A 22986-nucleotide genomic window follows, 5' to 3' on the forward strand; every position below is an offset into this window, starting at 1 on the left:
GAGTCAAAATATATTAGAATACCAGTATAATAAGCAGAACCCTATAAGTATGAGGTTTACATGCGGTTTCTTGAAGAGCGTCTCGTCGGAATTTTACAACAACAAAAACAACAACAACAACAACAACAACAATAATAATAATAATAATAATAATAATAATAATAATAATAATAATAATAATAATAAACTTTTTCGCGAAGCGCCCTGATATTTTATTTACTAATACCTCTGGCAAGCATTTCAAACATTAAAGACCTGACTCTCAGACAGTAGCGATGTTGATGATGATAAATACTCATAAACAAAACCATTATGTATTTATTTTAAGATAAAGAATAAGTAGTTTTTATAACAAAATTAATTTGAAAAAAGAAAAGAAAAAAAAAAAAGATGTCGGTCTGACTGTGTTGGTCGGGCTGCCACCCAGCTCCCACTCCCGGGCGCGATCCCACTACTGCTCAACACGGGGACTTCTGGCTGCTGGGTTTCCCCCCTGGCCCGATTCGCCCCTCTTTAGCCAACCTGGCCGCCCCGGGCTCCCCCAGAGCGCCTATATTGATGCCGAGCTTAGTGCGGACGCCCAGTCAACGTGGGGCACTGAGCACCAGGACTCCCGTCCTCAAATCATCCTCGACATCCGGCCTCCAAGTAGCTGGATTACAGGAGTGCGCCACGACTCCCAGCCGGTGAAATCGCTCTCTCGATCGTCTCTTAAGTTCACAGTCCATTCTTTTAATGTAGTAAAATAGTGCAACATACTGTATTTTCATAGTCGAAAACGTAATTAATTTCTAACAACTGCGTGCATATAATAATTATATTACATTAATATGACACGTTGGAATTTTTCTGTTGAAAGCCACTTTGCTGAAATGTGTAACAGATGGCAGGCCGGTTCGTTCCAATATGCAGTATCGACTTTCAAGGCGCACGCGAGTTGGCTGGGGCTGGAGAAGGAAGGTCATGTTGTGGAAGGTCTCAGTTCGTTCACAGACAGGTTGGTATTTGATTAGGACTTGTATTTATTAACACTACATTGTTTTCGTACATTGCTTCACAGCTAAAATATGGAACAAGTAAAAAAACTTAATATTACTATAAAGTCTTAATTTATAGCAATGGCGCACCCAGGGGGTGATCCAATAAAAGGATGTTAAGTTACATAAATGCAAACACACATACAAACATACCTTCCCCTATTTTTTTACACAACAAAGTCCAGTCTTCTTGGCTTTTTCTTTAGTTTGTCAACAATATTTTGGAGATACTGTGATATCACGATGGATGTCAATTAAAAAGTGTTATGTATATGTACGTGAATCATTTCGGTGAAATTAACGGAATTATATGCTATCAATGCCTAAAAACTAAGTAAAAATTTTACAACTTATCATTTTGAAGGGGGGGCTCGGCCCCGATGGACCCTCCACCATTCCCGTCGGTGCGCTCTTGAATTTATAGTCACAGTCTAGTTGAAATATATACATAAGAGGTTTACAGTATAGTCTACTAGTACAACACAAAGTTTTAGTATCAATTTCATGAAGCGTCGTTGAATGTCATGAATTCACCTACAGAATAGAAGGCGTGAGGAATTAGATACTTCTTCAATTTGGCCCTAAATAATCTTGTTTTGAGTTTCATTTTTTATATCCGTAGAGAGGCTATTAAAAATTATTACTGCCATATAACGCATTCCTTTTTGATAGCACGATAGATCTGCCGATGGAGTACGAAAGTCATTTTTGACGCGTATTTATTCTATGGATTGTTGAATTAGTTACAAAGTTTTCGTGATTACGCACGAGGAAGATTATTAATGAAAAAAAATATACTAACAAGTCATGGACATTATTTTTAGTTTTTTGAAAATAGTCCTACACGATTCCCTATATTTGGCACCTACTATTATTCTAATTACTCTTTTTTTGTAGTAGGAATATAGGGTAAGGTTGCCTATATCGCACCACTTTAGCATTTATAATTTTTTTTAACAATACAGTTTTTATTTTGTGCATTCTTTTAAAGAAATGCATTCCCAGAACATTTACCTTTCATGTAAAAAAGAATCCTTGAATTTGATTTAATATTTTTTAATTACAATGACATTTTCGAAACACTTGTCAGTGGTGCCATTTAGGCAACTAGTTTCCTAAATAGCACCTGTGGTTTCTTAAATCTTTGAATTCTTTGCAAGTTCATGCATATGTATATACACTTTTTGCTGGTTGAGTGGAAGAGAAGGCCTTACGGCCTTAACTCTGCCAGCTAAAATAAATTATTATTATTATTATTATTATTATTATTATTATTATTATAAATCACACCTCTTTATCTGCAGGGAACAGGATGAAGGTAAGCTTTCAATATTGAATATATTGAACAGTATTTAATATGAATAATGTAATAAATGCAAATTACAAGTTTATTGAAATTAATGAAAGAGGGTAACGCATCTTCAAATGAAATTGAAAAAATAGAGCGTAAATTACGTAACATTTAAACTATCTGAATGCGTTTTTTATTGTTACAAATTTCCCATGTGCTTCACCAGGCAGTTCAGACTGTAAACTGCGTCACCTTTTCTCCACGATTATCTCGAAGCCACCTAAGAACTGCTTAATGATATAGCTCTCTGAAATGATTTGAAGATAGAAACATCTAAAGGCTAGGCTTATGAGTATCATGACGAGGAAGCTGAAACAGGAGCATACCATTTTCCCGAGATAATCTAGCTTCTAAATTTTTGGAATGGGTCGTATAGGTGGACATACAGAAGCAGCACTTTTTTATATGACAGGTTTGAGTGACAAATAAAATGTTTGAGCTATTCGACAAATAGTTCACTATTGATGTAACCTGACTAAGAGCAAACAAATAACGATCCTGGAGGAGCACCAGCTGATAATGAAGGATGCCTTCTTTTGTACGGCTGGAATTGCTACAGTTGCTCATATCGCGCCGGTGCGCGAATTAGGCACCTACAAATTGGTGCGAATTGAGAAACTACGTCATAAGTTATTTCTTTCATTCTAGCCTATAATCACCACATGTTCGAAAATCCTACTAAGTTAAATGTTCTTTAATATTTCTTTAAACGAATAACATTTTAAGATTATGGATTCCTTTGCATACAAATCCGTTATTTAGTTACAAAATGCTAGCTAAATATACATCCACCTGAGCGATTATATTAGATACACTATCACCACGCTGCTGACACAAAGAAGTGGCAGAAATCAAGTGACATGGTGGAAGTTCATTTGGTAGATTGTAACAATACCACTAGATGCTACACTACTACAGTAACTTGTTTTAAACTAGCAGTGGTGCGATTTAGGAAGCGGTGCGATTTATGCTACTCTACCCTACTGTTACTATCTGTGGAATTTCCCCAGAATATTATTCCAAAACTTAATACCGACTGGAAGTATGCAAAGTATATTGTTTTTAAGTATTGATATTTAAGGTACTTTGTAAGAGAAGTGCAGTGTGGAGTTGTGCTGCTGTTAGTGAAAACCTCTTTTTTGAAATTGCTACACGTGTTTTATCATTTCTAACTCTACCATACTGAAATGCTGATATTGAACATGTTTTTAGTGTAGTGAATTTGACCAAATTTAAATTTCGAAATAGAATACAAATTGAAACATTTAATCACAGTCTACTATATACAGTCACGAAGCTTGAGTTTTGAGGGTGCTAGAAATAATAGACTGTGACGGTACTATTTTGCATTGCCTGTAATGAGGCGATATTAGCGATCCTAGTGGTGAGCAACTATCTAATGTTTGCATATTTATTACGTATTGAGCTTCGCGACTGTATATGCTAGACTGTGATTTAATGCTATTTTGTGTATTAAATTCGTTTTGAAAAGAGTCAAGAAACTACAGTTTACCAGAAAACGTAGTTAAAAAAATTGGTACCCTTCAATTATACATGTCCGCAGCGACAATTTCTTGAGAGGATGATGTCGTCTTTGAAGAGGAGAATGAAGGGGAAAGTTCTAAGCCTTAAGATAGAATTACAACTTCTGAATAATGGGACGCATCTTTCATTTGTATTTAAAAAATGCTCCAATATGAGTAAAATCAATAAATCATATATATATATATATATATATATATATATATATATATATATATACAGGGTTAGTTAAAAGTCCCGCACCACCTAAATAACTTTTGAAGCATGTGGTTCAGTGACATGAAATTTGGTATGTGGGGATAACCATATACTAAGAACTCAATAATGGTATTACCGAGTTTTTTCTGCTTCCGGTTTAACCGAAAGTAACTCCAATTCTCTTATTTTAAATGGAACACCCAATATACATTTTTTATTTTTGAATAAAACTTATTAAGAGCTTTTCAAAAAGTACCCACACTTGATACGTCTGTACAAATTCAGTGTTGCTAAATAAAAATGGAAGTCTTGCAAGATATTCCCAAAGCCTGGTTAAATCATTCCTTAAATGGTTTCTATGATCGAGTGACACATTGTAAAGCAGCTGAGGGCTACCAATTTGAACACATAATTTAGAAGGTGAGCTAGCTTTGTTTTGTTTTTGTTAAGGAAGGAGTATTTTATTATTTTAATATTCGATACTCTTTTCTGTTTTCTTGACTTACCAACACTGAATTCGTATAGAAGTATCGAGTGTGGGTACTTTTTGAAAAGCTCTTAATGAGCTTTATTCAAAAATAAAAAAATATACATAGGGTGTTCCATTTAAAATAAGAGAGTTGGAGTAACTTCCGGTTAAACTGGAAGTAGAAAAAAACTCGGTAATACCATTATTGAGTTCTTAGCATATGGTTATCCTCACATACCAAGTTCCATATCACTGAACCGTGTGCTTCAAAAGTTATTTAGGTGGTGCGTTTATTATTTTAATATTCAATACACTTTTCTGTTTCCTTGACTTAGTAACACTGAATTTGTACAGAAGTATCAAGTGTGGGTAATTTTTGAAAAGCTCTTAATGAGTACTATTCAAAAATAAAATAATATATTGGGTGTTCCATTTAAAATAAGAGAGTTGGAGTTACTTCCGGTTAAACCGGAAGTAGAAAAACTCGGTAATACCATTATTGAGTTGTTAGTATATGGTCATCCTCACATACCAAGTTTCATGTCACTGAACCATATGCTTCGAAAGTTATTTAGGTGGTGCGGGATTTTTAACTAACCCTGTATATATATATATATATATATATATATATATATATATATATATATATATATATATGTTTTTTTCGGTGATTTTTTGTGCTATTACTTGTGACATTTGGCTTGATGAGTTGGTAACTCTGATCTCAACATGCATTCGGCAGCGTTTTCTTCATAATTATCTCAGCAGCTTGCTTTTGGCGCTTAGCCCCTTTGGAAAGATAGGTGTTCAGTTACTTCTTATCGATATTCCGCTTCGAGGACGATTTTTACTTGTATCTCTGTCGGAGAGTCAGTCACGCAGAAAAGAGCAGGGTCTCTATTTTGAGCATGGTGATAGTCTGACAGAAACTAATAACTGTGAGTGAAATATTCCGAGGGCGTGGGTAGCCGGGAAGCTCATCCGTCTTGCATACCGCAGCAGATGCATATGAAGTGTGTGTAAGCTTTGTACTTGAACTCATCAACTGTCGGAAACGAAACCGCTTCAATGGGCCGAGTGAGTCTCACATGACGTGTTTTCCTGCATAGTATTCGGTATATACAGTAGTTGAATGATTACCACGCCATTCGTTCAGAGAAAGCTGGCTGAACACAGCGTAAGGTGATTCAAAACGGCAACATCCTCTGACATTTGTGATCAAGTCGTAATAGACAGCAATGCAATTCATACTCAATGGTATTTGTTTACTGTTTCGTAGCCCTACCATCGAAATAGTGACGTGCCTGAACAAGATTGTTTACATACTACCGACCTTAAAGAAATGGTATCTATACTAATAATAAATCTGTAGCCGAAATTTTTGTGGTAATTTTCGATTTTCCAAAAATAATTGGTCCTAACATATATAATTAACCATCCTGAAACCGAAAATCGCTTTTTTGAAATTTTTGTTTATATGTCTGTCTATCTGTCTGTCTGTCTGTCTGTCTGTATGTTTGTTACCTTTTCACGCGATAATGGATGAACGGATTTCGATGAAAATTGGAATATAAATTAAGTTCGTTGTAACTTAGATTTTAGGCTATATGGCATTCAAAATACATTATTTAAAAGGGGGGTTATAAGGGGGCCTGAATTTAATAAATCGAAATATCTAGCTTATTATTGACTTTTGTGAAAAATGTTACATATCAAAGCATAATTTGCGATAAGTTTTATTCCTTGAAAAAGTTTGATAGGACTGATATTTAATGAGATAAATGAGTTTTAAAATTAAAATAACTGCCATCTAAGGCCGTATAATGAAATAAAAAACAAATGATTTCGTCTATAAGGGGCCATGGATAGCAACAATCGAAAGCTATGAAAGATAACCTACAGAGAATGTTTCTGTGTTTGTATGAAGTAATATCGGAAGCTAAATTAACCGATTTGTATAATTAATTATTATTTCACCATTGGAAAGTGTAGTTTCTCTAGATGGACAAAATGCTATAATGTTATTACAGTAACTTCTGATATAATATAATATAATATAATATAATATAATATAATATAATATAATATAATATAATATAATATAATATAATATAATATAATATAATATAATATAACATAACATAATATAATATAATATAATATAATATAATATAAAAGGTAAAGGTATCCCCGTAACATGCCATGAAGGCACTTGGGGGGCATGGAGGTAGAGCCCCATGCTTTCCATGACCTCGGCACTAGAATGAGGTGGTGTGGTCGGCACCACGCTCTGACCGCCTTTTACCCCCGGGAAGGACATAATATAATATAATATAATATAATATAATATAATATAATATAATATAATATAATATAATATAATATAATATAATATAATATAATATAATATATGTAATGTAATATTATATAATATAATTTAAGTTATTTGAAGGGTTCAGGACCATAGTGGGCCAAACGCCATTTACTGAATACGTAGAATTAAGTTATTACCATAATTCAATGGAAACCTATAACAAGTGAAACAAAGTATAAGCTTACACATTAAATCTAAATGATGTGAATGTTCATTAAACTATGGTTGCATGTAATAAAAATTAGAAACATGTTAAAGGAATTGTCATTGCACCAATGAGTGGTCTCTGGACCAAAATGATTGCATTTTAATTATTTGGATGCAATTTAAATTAATTAACATATTAAACGATTTCTCCTTCTATCAAACACGAATGTTTTCTGGATCAAATGTCCTATTTTAATTATGTAATTACTTTATATTTATTTCTAACGGGTGCAGCGGAGCGCACGGGTACGGCTAGTAGGATAATACTTAAGCGCTTATACTGTATTTTAGGTCGTCTCATAAGCAATAATAGTTTTTAAAGTTTGGTGTTTTGTAAGATTTTAATAATCTCCTTCAGTTTGACAAAGCAATATACAGGATTCTATGATTATGGGTCCTTCAGATGAGGCCACTTGTGGCGCTGCGAACGCGTGTTAGTGGCCTGCTTAATAGGCTACACTACATTTATGTGAGAATTTTTCAGTCTTCCACTGTAGTCTATGGTTATATTATTAACTTACTTACAAATGGCTTTTAAGGAACCCGCAGGTTCATTGCCGCGCTCACATAAGCCCGCCATCGGTTCCTATCCTGTGCAAGATTAATCCACTCTCTATCATCATATCCCACCTTCCTCAAACCCATTTTAATATTATCCTCCCATTTACGTTTCGGCCTCACCAAAGGTCTTTTTTCCTCCTGTCTCCCAACTAAAGGCTGCTTCACAATAAACCGGGAACGGAAACGACAACGAGAACGAGAACTGAAATTTGTTAAAATAAATGTATTTAAATGTGAGCATTCACAATTAACTATTCTGGATTCGTCCATACGTGCTACATGCCCTGCTCATCTCAAACGTCTGGATTTAATGTTCCTAATTATGAAGATGAAGAATACAATGCGTGGAGTTCTGCGTTGTGTAACTTTCTCAATTCTCCTGTAACTTAAATCCCTCTTAGCACCAAATATTTTCCTAAGCACCTTATTCTCAAACATCCTTAATCTCTGAGAGTCCAAGTTTCACAACCATACAGAACAACTGATAATATAACTGTTTTATAAATTCAATCTTTCAGACTTTTTGACAGTAGACTAGATGACAAAAGCTTCTCAACCGAATAATAACACGCATTTCCCATATTTATTCTGCGTTTAATTTCCTCCCGAGTGTCATTTATGTTTGTTACTGTTGCTCCAAGATATTTGAATTTTTCCACCTCTTCGAAGGATAAATCTCCAATTTTTGTATTTCCATTTCGTACAATATTCTGGTCACGAGACATAATCATACACTTTGTCTTTTCGGGATTTACTTCCAAACCTATCGCTTTACTTGCTTCAAGTAAAATTTCCGTGTTTTTTGTAATCGTCTGTGGATTTTCTCCTAACATATTCACGTCATCCGCACAGACAAGAAGTTGATGTAACCCGTTCTTTCTTTAATTCCTCGCATCCACGAAAACTTAACATTCGCTTATTTATCTACGTCTCTTCAGGTGAGCATAGACATTTTTTAATCTACGTTGTTTAATTAATTATTTTTTTTATTTACAGATTCAGAATTTGGAATCGCCGCACTGTTATTTCGTGCTCTCACGAAAATGTTAACTTTCGCGCATTAATAATTAACTTCCTTGAGATAAGCTGTAATTTAATTTGACTTCACATACATCTTGGCGCGAGTGACCCGTGTCAAAATCGTGAAGGGGCAAGTCTGATGGCCGAGCCTGTTACTGCTGCACCCACAACTGCGCATTCTTCGTCCTCATCAACACCAGGATTTAACAATTACCAAGTTCATGCGAAGGTCTAATCCTAATAATTACCTACATGTCTTCGAAATCGATCTCACCATCAGAATATATCTTGCCATTTTTGTACAACACTAGAATGAAGCCAGCCATAGTTGAATTCTGAAGGAAGAAATCAGCGTTGCATGTTGTGGTCTGTTTATAATGAGTAGGGGACGGATGTTGATGACATAAAATCTACTTAAAATGATAATCAAAATGCCCTTCAACTAATGGAAAAATGACATAAAATTAAAAGAAAATGATATTAATGAGGGTTTACAATGTGTTTCAATCAGGGGTGGTCCATGTCAGTGCCTTCATTCTCCGCTTCTTCCTCCTTCCGCTCTTCACTTTTGTTACCACACCTTCCAGATGAGGGAGTGTGGGCGCATCTTGCAATCTTTGTATTAAAAATACTGTCTATTACAGTAGACATCCCTTTCGAACCATGTTGAGGATACAACGTACTGTCCAGGACATGGTGAAAATTTCCCCCTTCCAAACATAAATTCTAAAGACACCCTTTTACCGATAAAAGAAGATTAGCGATCAAAGTCCTCACTTAAACCAAGCCGCTGTCGAGCATTTTATATTACTTCTGTTGTGTGAAGTGAAGCCTTCAGTGGAATGAGGGATGGACTTTAGAGTCTGTTCCAAACTATAAAACTCAAACTTCACTGTTATTCACTTATTCAGTAGGTAATTACTACTGACCTATTTGGTTAGAAAATGATTTAACAGACCTATCGGTAAAGAAGAATGTAAAATGTATTCCAAACGATTTAAAAGTTCTTAAAAGTATTAAAAATGACCAAAAATGCTGAAAAAATATAAAAATAACCTATTAGTTCAAAAACGTCAAAAATGCAAAATAAGAAATTACTTTTTTTACGTTGATATTAACATAGAAAGGATTTCTATATTAATAGGCGTCGTCCTAATGTGAAAAATAAGAAGATGACGTTTCATCAACATCCGTCCCCTAATAATGAGATTTACTTCTTGCAACAGCAGTTTGAAAGTTCGGTTGCAATGTCAAATATCCTATGTATATTCGCTCTTCACTCCACTATCACTCCCCACAATTCTTCTTCCATTACTGTCTTCACTAAGAAAAACACAGTATCCACTTATGTTTGTTAGGCGTCGGATCGACCGTTTGCCGTGGCGGGTGTTCCTCGTAGTTTGTCCAAAGGTTGGTAGATGGTAGTAGTGGTGGATTTAAGACGACACAGAGATCTGCAGAGGAATATTTCCCCTGGTCATAGTTTTATTGCATAGTGCTTTGAAAGGAAGAAGAACTGAAATACGTGAATATGTTTGAAAACCCAAGGAATTAAATTTGACAGCAGATTGGAGCTGATGTATAAATGTAAATAACAGAGCAAAGGTTAGCTGTTTATGATGTGCAGACTCTTTTTAAGGACAAGCTCAACAAAGTCAGAGATCAACTCTGTGTAGCCCCACTTTAATGGTCGATTTTACGAGCTATTACCAATACAACTTGACGAATGTCAATTTTTCAACTAATGTCAAAGAGTTTATTTTAATTTCAACCGTGATTGAGTTGTGAAAGACATTTTTGGGTTTCGAAACCGCGCGTTGAAGTTCTTTCGTTTGTTTCCAATGCAATGCACTTTTACGAATAAATCATTAGAACTTCTCAACGTATTTGTTTTATTAGGTTAATGCATAAGTTCATAGCGTTTTTGTTCGTCGTCACAACACTGCATTGTTAGGAGATTGTTTATCGTTTGTCATTTGTTACAGGTATTTGTAGTGTTGTGCTTGTAAATACGCCTTGAATTTTTGCGGTTTTTAAGAAAGTTTGTGCTATTTGTGGGCTATAGAGGATAGTGTGTCAAGTTGAAAAAAGACACTTTCGTTATATTCTTCTGTTTGAGATTAATAGAGGAACAAAGACAGGGGATGCGGCTCGAAATATTTGTGTCGGGGAGAATGCCATCGGAGAAACACTGCAAGAAAATGGTTCTGACGTTTCAACACGCAACACCCCGTACAAAAGTTAGTGTCCATCCACAAAAGATGATGTTATGCGTCTAGCAGTCTGGTGGAATAAAGAAGGTGTTGTGCACTACGAATTGCTTCCAAAGAATGTAACCATAACTGCTGACATTTATTACCAACAACTCAGACGCCTTGCGGCCGCAATTGAAGAAAAACGATCAGGAAGACTGCATCAAGTGCTACCGTAAAAAGATAATGCAAGCCCGCACTCCACTAACATGAAGGAAATTGCTATCCAAGAGCTTGCTTGGGAAGTGATTCCACTTTCCCCATATTCTCCCGATCTTGTGCCCTAGGATTTCCACCTTACCTCTCTATATCCAACAATCTTCAAATAAACTCCTTTGATAACGATAATGCTTTACAAACTTGGCTTGACGACTTCTTTAACTTCGAAGTAGCAGATTCCTTCAGACGCGGAATCGAAAAACTACCCCAGCCTTGGCAGAGAGTCACAGATACAAATAGAAACAAAGGACAAATAAGCAAGGCATACAGAAGGCGCTGTAAATCCTCCTATTATATAATCTAAATAGCGTTCAGTTTGTTTGTATTATATTGAGAATAAATTTGAGAAAATTTTCATTATACATCTGATATGACGCGTGTACGCATCATAGGAATGTGGAAAGTAGGTCTTCCTATAAATTAAATAGTAAATAACGTCCAGCGAGATGTGAAGACTATAACATATATCGATTGTGACAATGAAAACATCAGTGGATAATAAATAATGCCGTGATATAGCATACATGAAACATAAAGTGCAGTAAGTTTAATGGTTATAAAATAAAAATGTATAAATAATTGAAAATCAACTGAAATAAATTAATGGAATGAAAATGATGTGCCAATCATATTTATAATTTTTTAAAAGAATTATCTCAGGAGAAGACATACATTTCTCTGAGGGGTACCTTACTAGATAATGAAATCTTCTGTACACATACATTGGGTTCATAAATATAAGGCAATTTTTACAAAGTAATAGTTTATAAGTAGTAAAAATGATATTTTATATGTGTTGAGACGCGGAGAATCCAAAAATAAAAAAATAAAGACAGACTCTTTGGCATATTCTTTATAAATGAAAAACATAGCTTTTTGAAAACATGTTCAAAATATTATTCTTTTCTTCACCTCCCTGTAACTTTTCTTCATAAAATTACAAATTGCAAAGCTACAAGCAGTGATCCATAATTTTTACTCACCTATAAAATTCTACAGTGGTTAGGCCTAATATCAGGAGACAAAATTTTATAGGAACTCCCAAGCACACAATTTTCGGAATTACAGAGACATCTATCAGAGCAATAGCAAAATGGAAACGGTAATGTAAGGTGAACCATAAATGAAAAACTTGAACCCTCAAAATATTATTTTTTTGTAAGTTGTTTCTATTTATTTTTCCAATTCTACGTTTATGCACATACATTATGGACATAATAATACACGCCTTCTTGGCAGAAGTAATATTTTTGACTTAATGTGGTTTGATTGTAAGCCGAAGCGTACTTACAAATCTATATGAATATATAATACATGAGTTACTAGAATTGAAAATGAGATTATGTTATTGTATTACATGCAGACTCTGTTAAAGCTGCAGTTTGCCATTTGATTTATTCGGTAACATTATATCTAAGGACTGATTACTGTGGTAAGATTTAGGCGAGTTTCCCTATATTTCAATTTTGGCATGTGGATGTGAACACGTGCCAATGCTATTAATTTTTAAAATAGTAGGAATAACTGGATAAGATCATTTATATGAATTTAATATATGTATAAAGTACTGTGTTATCATGCATTATTAGGAAAAAGAACGATTAATGTCATACAGCGAATCGTATGTTACATGTAAGATACTATAATAGACGTATTGAAGGAAGAGGAATGCTTTGTTCTCTTTTCGGACGGGCTAAGTACACTGCCTCCTGGTTACTATTCACAATCATGACAAGCCTAGAAATGTTATCGATTGCAAACTATGTAGAATTTAATGTTTGGTTCCGTTAAGGAACTAAATTATAATACCGCCTCTCTCATTATACTATACCTTACTCCTAATATATTTCTCGAAGCAACTAAAAGTGTACCACCGATAAATATATAGACAATTTAGAACAACGTTTTTATTCGTAAGGGCGTGAAAAGAAAATAATATAACTAGTCGTACCCGTGCGCTCCGCTGCACCCGTTAGAAATAAATATAAAGTAATTACATAATTAAAATAGGACATTTGATCCAGGGAACATTCGTGATTGATAGAAGGATAAATCGTTTAATATGTTACTTAATTTAAATTGCATCCAAATAATTAAAATGCGATCATTTTGGCCCAGAGACACTCATTTGGTGCAATGACAATTCCTTTAACATGTTTCTTAATTTTTATTACATGCAACCATAGTTTAATGAAGATTGACATCATTTAGATTTAATGTGTATATTTTATCTTACTTGTTATAAGTTTCCATTGAATTATGGTAATAACTTAATTTTAACCCTTGTTTTCTACGTATTCAGTAAATGGCGTTTGGCCCACTATAGTTCTGAACCCTTCAAATAACTTAAATTATATTATATAATATTGCATTACAAATATTATATTATATTATATTATATTATATTATATTATATTATATTATATTATATTATATTATATTATATTATATTATATCAGAAGTTACTGTAATAACATTATAGCATTTTGTCCATCTAGAGAAACTACACTTTCCAATGGTGAAATAATAATTAATTATACAAATCGGTTAATTTAGCTTCCGATATTACTTCATACAAACACAGAAACATTCTCTGTAGGCTATCTTTCATAGCTTTCGATTGTTGCTGTCCAAGGCCCCTTATAGACGAAGTTATTTGTTTTTTAATTCATTACACGGCCTTAGATGGCAGTTATTTTAATTTTAAAACTCATTTATCTCATTAAATATCAGTCCTATCAAACTTTTTCAAGGAATAAAACTTATCGCAAATTATGCTTTGTTATGTAACATTTTTCACAAAAGTCAATAATAAGCGAGATATTTCGATTTATTTAATTCAGGCCCCCTTATAACCCTCCTTTTAAATAATGTATTTTGAATGCCATATAGCCTAAAATCTAAGTTACAACGAACTTAATTTATGTTCCAATTTTCATCGAAATCCGTTCAGCCATTATCGCGTGAAAAGGTAACAAACATACAGACAGACAGACAGACAGACAGACAGACAGACATACAAACAAAATTTTCAAAAAAGCGATTTTCGGTTTCAGGGTGATTAATTATATATGTTAGGACCAATTATTTTTGGAAAATCGAAAATTACCAGAAAAATTTCGGTTACAGATTTATTATTAGTATAGATGAAAGAACCCGGTGTAGAGTTTGCACGCTCATGGACTTCTTTCATGTGCGATTGATCGGCGCGGAGAGTTTGGGCAGTGTGGTCCAAGTCTTCGCGGGATGATAGGATTACTGCGGAGGACAAGATTTCTCGTTGGTGCAAATAGTTTCAGGCGTTGGAGATAGCAAGAGATTCCGATATATCCTGTTTCAACAGTGTTAGATTTGATCAATTTTAATGTCCACCTTTTAAAATATATAACTTATGAGAAACAGAGGCATGAAATGTTGAATATGATCCATAGTTAATCATAGACCCGTCTTGCACCTAGAAGAAGGTAAGGAGAGAGAGCCTGCCACCACAGACAATTCAAACGCTCGAGCGCCGCCTAAAAGTTTCGCAACCCTCATATCATAATTTGTTTACACATCCAAGTGAAGCCGCACATACATAGCTGCAACTAATGGCTTTTCTAGTAATAAAGAGATTATTATTCTGTGCTTAATGGAGTTATGCGGTCGAGGTTGGCAAAGAAAACATACAGATCAATTTTATCACTCAGGAGTTTAGTTATTGCTGGAGATAAGGTCATGGAAGAATAAACATTTAGATTGTGCGTGGAGGTAGGTCAAATACTCAAGAAACTACGTGGTTATACCACAGTCTAGTATATAAGCTTACAGTTACGCAGCTTGAGTTGAGAGGGTGCTAGGAACAATAGACTGTGCCGGTACTATTTCGCATTGTCTGTAAAGAGCAGAGTCCGGTAAAAAGGCGATATTAGCGATCCTAGTGGTTAGCAACTATCTATGGATGCATATTTACTACTTATTGAGCTTCGTGACTGTATATATTAGACTGTGGTTATACCACGTAACTTGTAAACAGTAAACAGTAAAATAAAAACTGCATGTTGCCAACGTGACAAGGTAAATAAAAAACACTAGCGATATATCAGCAAATTGTATTCCATGGATAAGCTTTTAAAAGACGGTAGTCCATGAACTAATTTTACTAGAAAGAAAAGACTTTCTTGTAATTATGAACAAATTTTTGACGTAGAATGCGTTTATCTCCGAGTATGGGTATCCGTTCTGCGATCCGTGGCGAAACAAAATTAGCAGAATTTGAAATGCTTACTGTAGCAACATTATGAACCTAAGTCGTAACTAATGTTATTAGTAATTAGTCTTCGATATGAAAAAGTCTGAAGCTAACAATTTTCAGCGTGATTTCAATATTACCACTTAATTTTAATAATCTTTTTTTCATTTTGGTGACAGAATTTTTCTGGGAATATTCCCAGGAATTTACTCATCACTGACCACCGTGTCCTGGGATTTGACATTTCCAACGCTTCTGTACTACATGGAGGTTCCATCATCAGGAAAATGGATACGACGAGGGGAACCGCCCACTTTATTATGTCTGGCTTCACAAACAACTGGAAAAGATGTTTGTTACACACTAGGTAATCTAGGACGACATGGAAATGATGACGTGATTCTCTTGCACAGGAGAGAATGGAAGTCCTTCTGTACTACAACACTGAAGAAAAACGAGACACCAACTAGACGTTCTCCCCCCTTCCGCCTGTACCTTGTAACACCTGAACATTGGTCCATTGTCGACAAATTACACACGGAAATATTTTATGGTGAACAAAAAGATTGTACGCGTAGATATTATTAAGTCCTAACGTGCGATTCACATGAGCTACGGAAAACTGTACGTCAGATGATAGTTTGTGTGTAGGAAAAATTTGTTAGGTATCTTGAATAGATAGATAGATAGATAGATAGATAGATAGATAGATAGATAGATAGATAGATAGATAGATAGATAGATAGATAGATAGATAGATAGATAGATAGAGTCGCCTTGAGTGGTGCAGTTGGTATAGCGCTGGACTTCTGTGCCCGAGGTTGTGGGTTCGATCCCGGCCCAGATCGATGGCATTTAAGTGTACTTAAATGCGACAGGCTTATGTCACTAGATTTAGTGGCATGTAAAAGAACTCCAGCGGGAAAAATTCCGGCTCACCAGCGACGCTGATATAACCTCGGCAGATGTGAGTGTCGTTAAATAAACCATAATTTGAATTTTTAGATAGATAGATAGATAGATAGATAGATAGATAGATAGATAGATAGATAGATAGATAGATAGATAGGTAGGTAGGTAGGTAGACAGACAGACAGGCAGATAAACAGACAGACAGACAGATAGACAGACAGACAGATAGGTAGATAAGACAGACAGACAGACAGACGAAGAAATAAGTAATTGAGCGAGTGAATAAGTGAATGAATGAATAAATAAATAAATAGTAAATAAATAAATAAATAAATAAAAATTCTCATTGAATGAAATGGATTGAAGTTCAATTTTTGGGAGAAGGCACTATGACCTAGCACTGCGACATTTGAGCCGTTCAGAGCAGAAGTGGTGGAAGTCAAAAATGGGTAATGAGTGTTAAAATAACATTCTGTAAAATACAGTGCAAAGTAGCAATTAATATTCAATTTATTTAAACTTAGTAGTCAGTGGATAGCAAGAAGGACATATTAATTGCTACTTTGCACTGTATTTTACAGAATTTTTACTTTAAACCTCATTACCCAATTTTGACTTACAGCACTTTTGCTCTGAACGGCTCATGTAAGAACTATTGCTTTAACCCTCAAGCTAGGAGTATTCCCAAACCCATGCAGCTGACTATACCAAGGTTCGCTGCGTACGCAAGTTTCGAACAATCCACCCTACTCGTCCTTAGACCAGCCTCCTCCTGCATCGCCAACTGGCGTTCGGGGAATGCTATGGAATGATGACGGAATTGAGAGATAGTAACAGAATGACGTAGATGTCTAATTTGGGAAAACGGGAGAATCCTGAAAAAAATCCCAACTGCGGCCTTGTCCGCCACAAACATCACTGATTTTGCAATGAAAAATCTGGGCCTGACCGGGACTCGAACTCGGACCGCCTGCATGCCAGGCTGAAGGAAATACATTCTTACACTTTGATTTTAATCGAATCTGAGCCCTCAACCCATCAATTAACTACCAAAATGGATAGCATTCTTAGGCATGATACATAAAACTGAGGTTGCAGAGTTCAACAACCTCAGAAAAACACACACGGAAATATAGTAGCAATCACCAGATATAATGGGGCACTCTTTAGAACGGCGCCACAAATACGAGAGGGGCTTACGAAAGCTAAAAGGTTATGCATGATTTGAGTGTTATAGTGACGGGAAGATGTTCCAGCTGAGTCATGCACTGCGATGGAGAGTAGCGGCAGACTGACCCAGTGCGATTCGGTTCCATTGATTATTTTGGCAGCTGTGGAATGTGCTAAATATTACAGCTGTGGTATATCTCATCGACGGGCGAGCTACAGTTGCCAGACACCAAAGATATGAAACGTTAGAGACTCACATGTTGTGAAGAAATGTTTCTACTTCTTAAGTCGTTCATAACTAGAGTCCTGCGTTTGGTTGCCTAAAGCCTCCAGCCAACCTGCAACAGTGTAGATATGTATGGAGTATAGCTTGACGTCATCCAACACTACTTAGTTCAGGTCTGCTGTTCAGTGAACATACGAAAACAAAACAAAGCTAGGCGGTTGGAAATGAGTGCTACAAAAGAAGAATTTGGTCAAGCACGTTATTAGAAAAGAAGAAAATGTATTATATCGGGAAGAATGAAACATTTTTCATTTGAAACATGTTTACAGTCATTGACTGTAATTTGTAGAGATTCAAAAGCACAAACCCATAATGTTTTGTTTAAGTTTGTGCTGACATTTATATTTTTTCGTTTGTTAATTACAAACTTTAATTAGATCTAAAGTATCTAGATGCGTTTTACTTATTAACTTCTCCGTTCCCTATGTCCTATGTGTTGCCTACATTGAGGGGAGTCCGGAAACTTATTGAATGTCTCTTATACGTTTTATGCAGTAGTTAAGATAATGCAGAAATTTTTGTTAACAGAAATGAACTATTGAAGAAAATATGCAAAGCGACACTTTGTTTTCAATGTCTCTGCGAACGGCATTGAATATCATTTCGACCTTCTTCAAAATATTTAGTGACTCACGCAAGAGCACTCCAAGTTTCTCAATTTCTTTACATTGTCAGTATTGCAATCAAAGTTCCTGCGGATATACTGTATGCACTGGAGAATGCAATGTTTAGTGTTTAGCTTACATTTTCATTTTTTTTTTCATTTCATTTATTATATTCCATAGATCTTACATTAGCAATGAAGCTTTAAGATGTGGAACAAGTCAAAATTTTACAATATTACAATTACAATTACAATTACAATTTTTACAATATTTTACAATTTTACAACATTTTTCAATTTTTACACTTTTACAATTTTTTACAATTTTATACAATTTCTTACAATATTTTGACGAGATGTAGTGAGATGAGGTGAGGCCCGAGGGTTCGCCAAAAGATTACCTGGCATTTGCCTTATGGTTGGGGAAAACCTCGGAAAAACCCAACCAGGTAATCAGATCAATGAAGTGAGGCCGAGGACTGGCCATAAACCATCCCGCTTATTAAATATACTTGAAAACTCTTTGATTGAAACAACTGATATCCGAGGATTGGCTTGGCGACAGATTTAACAACTGAAAATGTTCGTTGCAGAAACTGACAGCTTCGAACCAGATACCACACCTTGTTGGCACCGACCCAGTAACTAAAGATACGTTCTTCATAATGCTGCACACATTGAAAAAGCATAAAGAAAGATTTATTTTTTGACGTAGAACTATGTATGTTTTTATGTTTACTAGGTTTGGGGGTGGGTAAGTTGGGAATTGACCGTCATGTAAAATGCAACACTCTTAGTTCTCGTATTCCCATTATTATCCTTCTATTTCCTTTGTTCTCCTTACATTCTCCTTGTGTTTCAGTTATCCTTGTTCTCGTTATATTCCCTTTGTTCTCCTTGCATTTCCCTTGCTGTCCTTGTATTTATCTTGTCCTTCTTATATTTATCTTCTTATACTTGTATTCACTTTATTCTCCTTGTATTCTCCTTGTTCTCCTTGTATTCCACGCTCTCCTTTATTTCCCCTTTTCCCTCTGTTTCCCACTGCTCTCCTTTATTTTCCCTTTTCCCTCTTTGTTTTACACTGTTCTCCTTGTATTTATTTTGTTCTTCTTGTATTCTCCTCGTTTTTAGTTGGTTATTTAACGACGTTGTATCAACTACAAGGCTATTTGGTGTCGATGAGATTGATGACAACGAGATGGTATTTGGCGAGATGAGACCGAGGATTCGCCATAGATTACCTGGCATTCACCTTATGGTTGGGTAAAACCTCGGAAAAAACCCAACCAGGTAATCAGCCCAAGCGGGGATCGAACCCGCTCCCGAGCGCAACTTCAGACCGGCAGGCAAGCGCCTTAACCGACTGAGCCACGCCGGTGGCTTCTCCTCGTTCTCACTGTATTCCTCATATTCTCCTTGTTTTCCTTCTCTTCCCCTTGGTCTGCTTGTATTCCCCTCGTTCTTCTTTTATTTCACTTTACTACTTATAATACTCCCTTTATTCTCCTTACATTTATTCTCCTTCCATTCTCCTCTCTCTGCTTATATTCGTGTATTCTCTTTGTTTTCCTTGTCTTACCCTTGGCCTGCTTGTATTCTCCTTGTTTTTCTTTTATCTCAGTTGTCTTTCGTTTGTTCTCCTTACATTCCCTTTGTTTTCCCTGCATTCCCTTTTCTCTCCTTGTTTTCCCATATTTTATTTCCATTCTCTTCTTCTCCTTGAATTTCCCTTGTTCTCCTTGTCTCCCCCCGCCATCTCCTCCTCTTCCACTTTTCTATTTGTTTCCCCTTGTTCTCCTTGATCCCCATGTTCTCCTTGTTTTCCTTATCTACATCTTGATATACAGTCAGCTTCGGATATAGTGAACCTCTGCGGACCAGCATATTTCGTTCACTGTATCCGAGGTTCACTAAACCGAAGTGTGTGTTTTTATACTATTGGCGTTGCTATACATACAATATTAATGTCCACTTGGGACAGACCACGTTCAATATCAGTAATAATGTTCGCTTTATCTTCCAACTTAAACACTTTATGCTTCGACATTCAGATGTTCACAGTTCGAAACTTGAATCTAATCTGACCATGTAGGTAATAGGCACTGACCGATTTCGCATCTCTTCCCGCTTGAGATATGCTATTGTGTACTCGGCCTTGGAATTTCGGGGAGATAAGTTCGAGAATTATCCATTACCCTAATAAATATTTTGTTACACACCCTCTGTATTATTCGTACATATCTGAAGATCATACGAGCTACACATATATCTAGTTCGTCTGTAACAAATTTCTCTTGGTTACCTATGGAATTTGAAACTGAGTCCCTGATTTGAAAGAAAGAAACTTCAGCATCGTAACATAACGGTTGATTTACTCTCACTAAAAAAACATATTTTCCAACTTCTGAACGAAGCTTGACTTCTGAAGAGTTTCCACCCCTGGTTTGTTGCTAAGACACAGATTTCTTCATCATTATTCTAGAAACGGCGACTTTTAGTACCAAGTGACGCCGTTTGGCAGCTCTTTAAAACGACAAGAAAGTTTATGGCGCTTAAATAAAGGTGACCAAGCTTAATGTCAGAAGATTGCAGTTGTTCAGCAACAATAAAACAATGTAAGCTACGTAAACACCAATATAATGACAGACTGTCATTTCTATCTGGGCGTTTACTACGACTTTCAGTTTCTCGGCATAAGAAGTGTAGAGAAAACATCATGATGCTGCAGGAAAGATATAGAATTAGAGACTTCCACGAAAATACATTCTTGTAGCATCCTTGACAAGAAGAAAGTAGTTCAAGGAGGGACATCAACATGTTTGTCTTTAGAGAATTTCTTGTAAACTGCTCAGAGGATTGCGTTTATGAGTGTAGGCTGACTCTTTATCTTCGAATCAATTTATCAGGAAAATAAAGGTAAAGTTCGTGGAGGTAAAGCCCTTGTTTTTATGACTTCTGCAATGGAGGGAGCTGGTGTAGTCGGCTCCACGATCTAAGACAGTGTTATTTTGGTTATTAGAGGAGATAAATTCGCTCCGGCGCTGGGGATCGAACACCGGTCCTTGATTCTACTTATCAAGCGCTCTAACCACTGAGCTATGCCGAAGTACAATCCACAGCACCCGATCGAATCTCACTCCTCTAGTGTTTTTCCCTTTGCGGTCTGACTCCATGTTCGACATATATGTTGACATATTAAGTCAACTGCCATATTCGATCCGGTGCTGTGGATTAAACTTCGGCGTAGCTCAATAGTTAGAACGCTTGATACCTAGAACCAAGGATCCGGGTTCGATCCTCGGCGCCGGAGAGAATTTTTCTCCTCTAATAACAATTGTTACCATAACAGATATATTCTGTAGGAGCAGAAATTAATCTTTACGTAGAAAGTTATTTTCTTGTTGTTTTGGAGCTTTTTCTTACAAGTGCGTTGTATAAAATTGTGTTGTGAAGGCGGTGATGACGCCAGGTAACTTTTCTGGCACCATTGCCATAATTAGATCAATTGTGCACTATTTGTAGCATCATAACAAGCGTGTTTTAATGCTAGGATTGAATACATAATATTTTAAAAAAGTCTTGTCATATTACAATAGCGGGCTATTTGATAAATATGTGTGAAGTGTGAAAATGTTTTTAGATAGATAACTTTTGGGCGTTGCTCAAAATGTCGACGTCAATTTACAATAAGAAACTATAAGGTTGCTTTATGGACTTTATCTTCTTCACCTAACATTTATTGTGTTGATAGAATGATAGCACCTGCAACTAAGATTCTTGCCAAAAGCTTCTCTGCATTATATACGGATACTTATATTTTATGAGTGAAAAAGGAGTTCCTTAACAAAGCACCTTTAAATGAGGATATTAAGGACTGTAAATCGTATCTGACGTTGCCGGATATGGATTCTTAATCATAAAATGTTTCTCTTAGCGCTCTCTACCAATTCCATACATAAAATTTCAATCACAGTCACGGAAACACTCCATATAGTTCAATGGATCTCATATAGGGGAGAGTCGGGTAGTATCGGACATCGGGTAATATCGGACAGTGAGTTTCTTTCATCTACCACACGATGATAGTACCTGATTCACATGGTTACGTTCCTGTGATGTCGCATAGAGAAACGTAACCATATCATTCAGGTACTACCATATGGTGGAAGAAAGAAACGCACTGTCCGATACTACCCGATATCCGATACTACCCGACTCTCCCCTACACACATGTACACTTAACGGCAAAAAGAATGGGCCGACTCTTGGTCGATAGAAATGTCAAGTTCTAATGCGCGGTTCACTCGTGTAAACGTAACGCACTGCAAGGTACTGCTTTGGTGTCTCTTCACAAAAAGTCATCCGCCTACAATGTACTCAACCTTACGAGCTGTGTGTGGCCCAGTGGTAGGATGTCTGATATCCGTACCAGAGGTTGAGAGTTCGCTTTCCGGTACGGCAAAAAATTTTTATTTTATTTTAGTTTTTAATTAATTTATTAGTTTAAATGTGAAATGGCATTTGTTCATAAACTTCGTTATCCCTGCTTT

General features: G+C 35.8%; 1 long non-coding RNA gene across 1 annotated transcript in view; it reads left to right on the forward strand.

Moving 5' to 3' along the window:
• The first annotated feature begins 549 nt into the window (after nucleotides 1-549).
• Nucleotides 550-22986, forward strand: part of LOC138703486 (uncharacterized) — a 30256-nt gene continuing 7819 nt past the window's right edge. Inside the window, exons 1-2 of the long non-coding RNA XR_011333192.1 lie at nucleotides 550-780; nucleotides 860-997. This is a non-coding gene — a long non-coding RNA (uncharacterized lncRNA). The remainder of the gene's footprint in view (nucleotides 781-859; nucleotides 998-22986) is intronic.

Source organism: Periplaneta americana, chromosome 7, assembly GCF_040183065.1.
Source record: "Periplaneta americana isolate PAMFEO1 chromosome 7, P.americana_PAMFEO1_priV1, whole genome shotgun sequence".
Classification (NCBI taxonomy): domain Eukaryota; kingdom Metazoa; phylum Arthropoda; class Insecta; order Blattodea; family Blattidae; genus Periplaneta; species Periplaneta americana.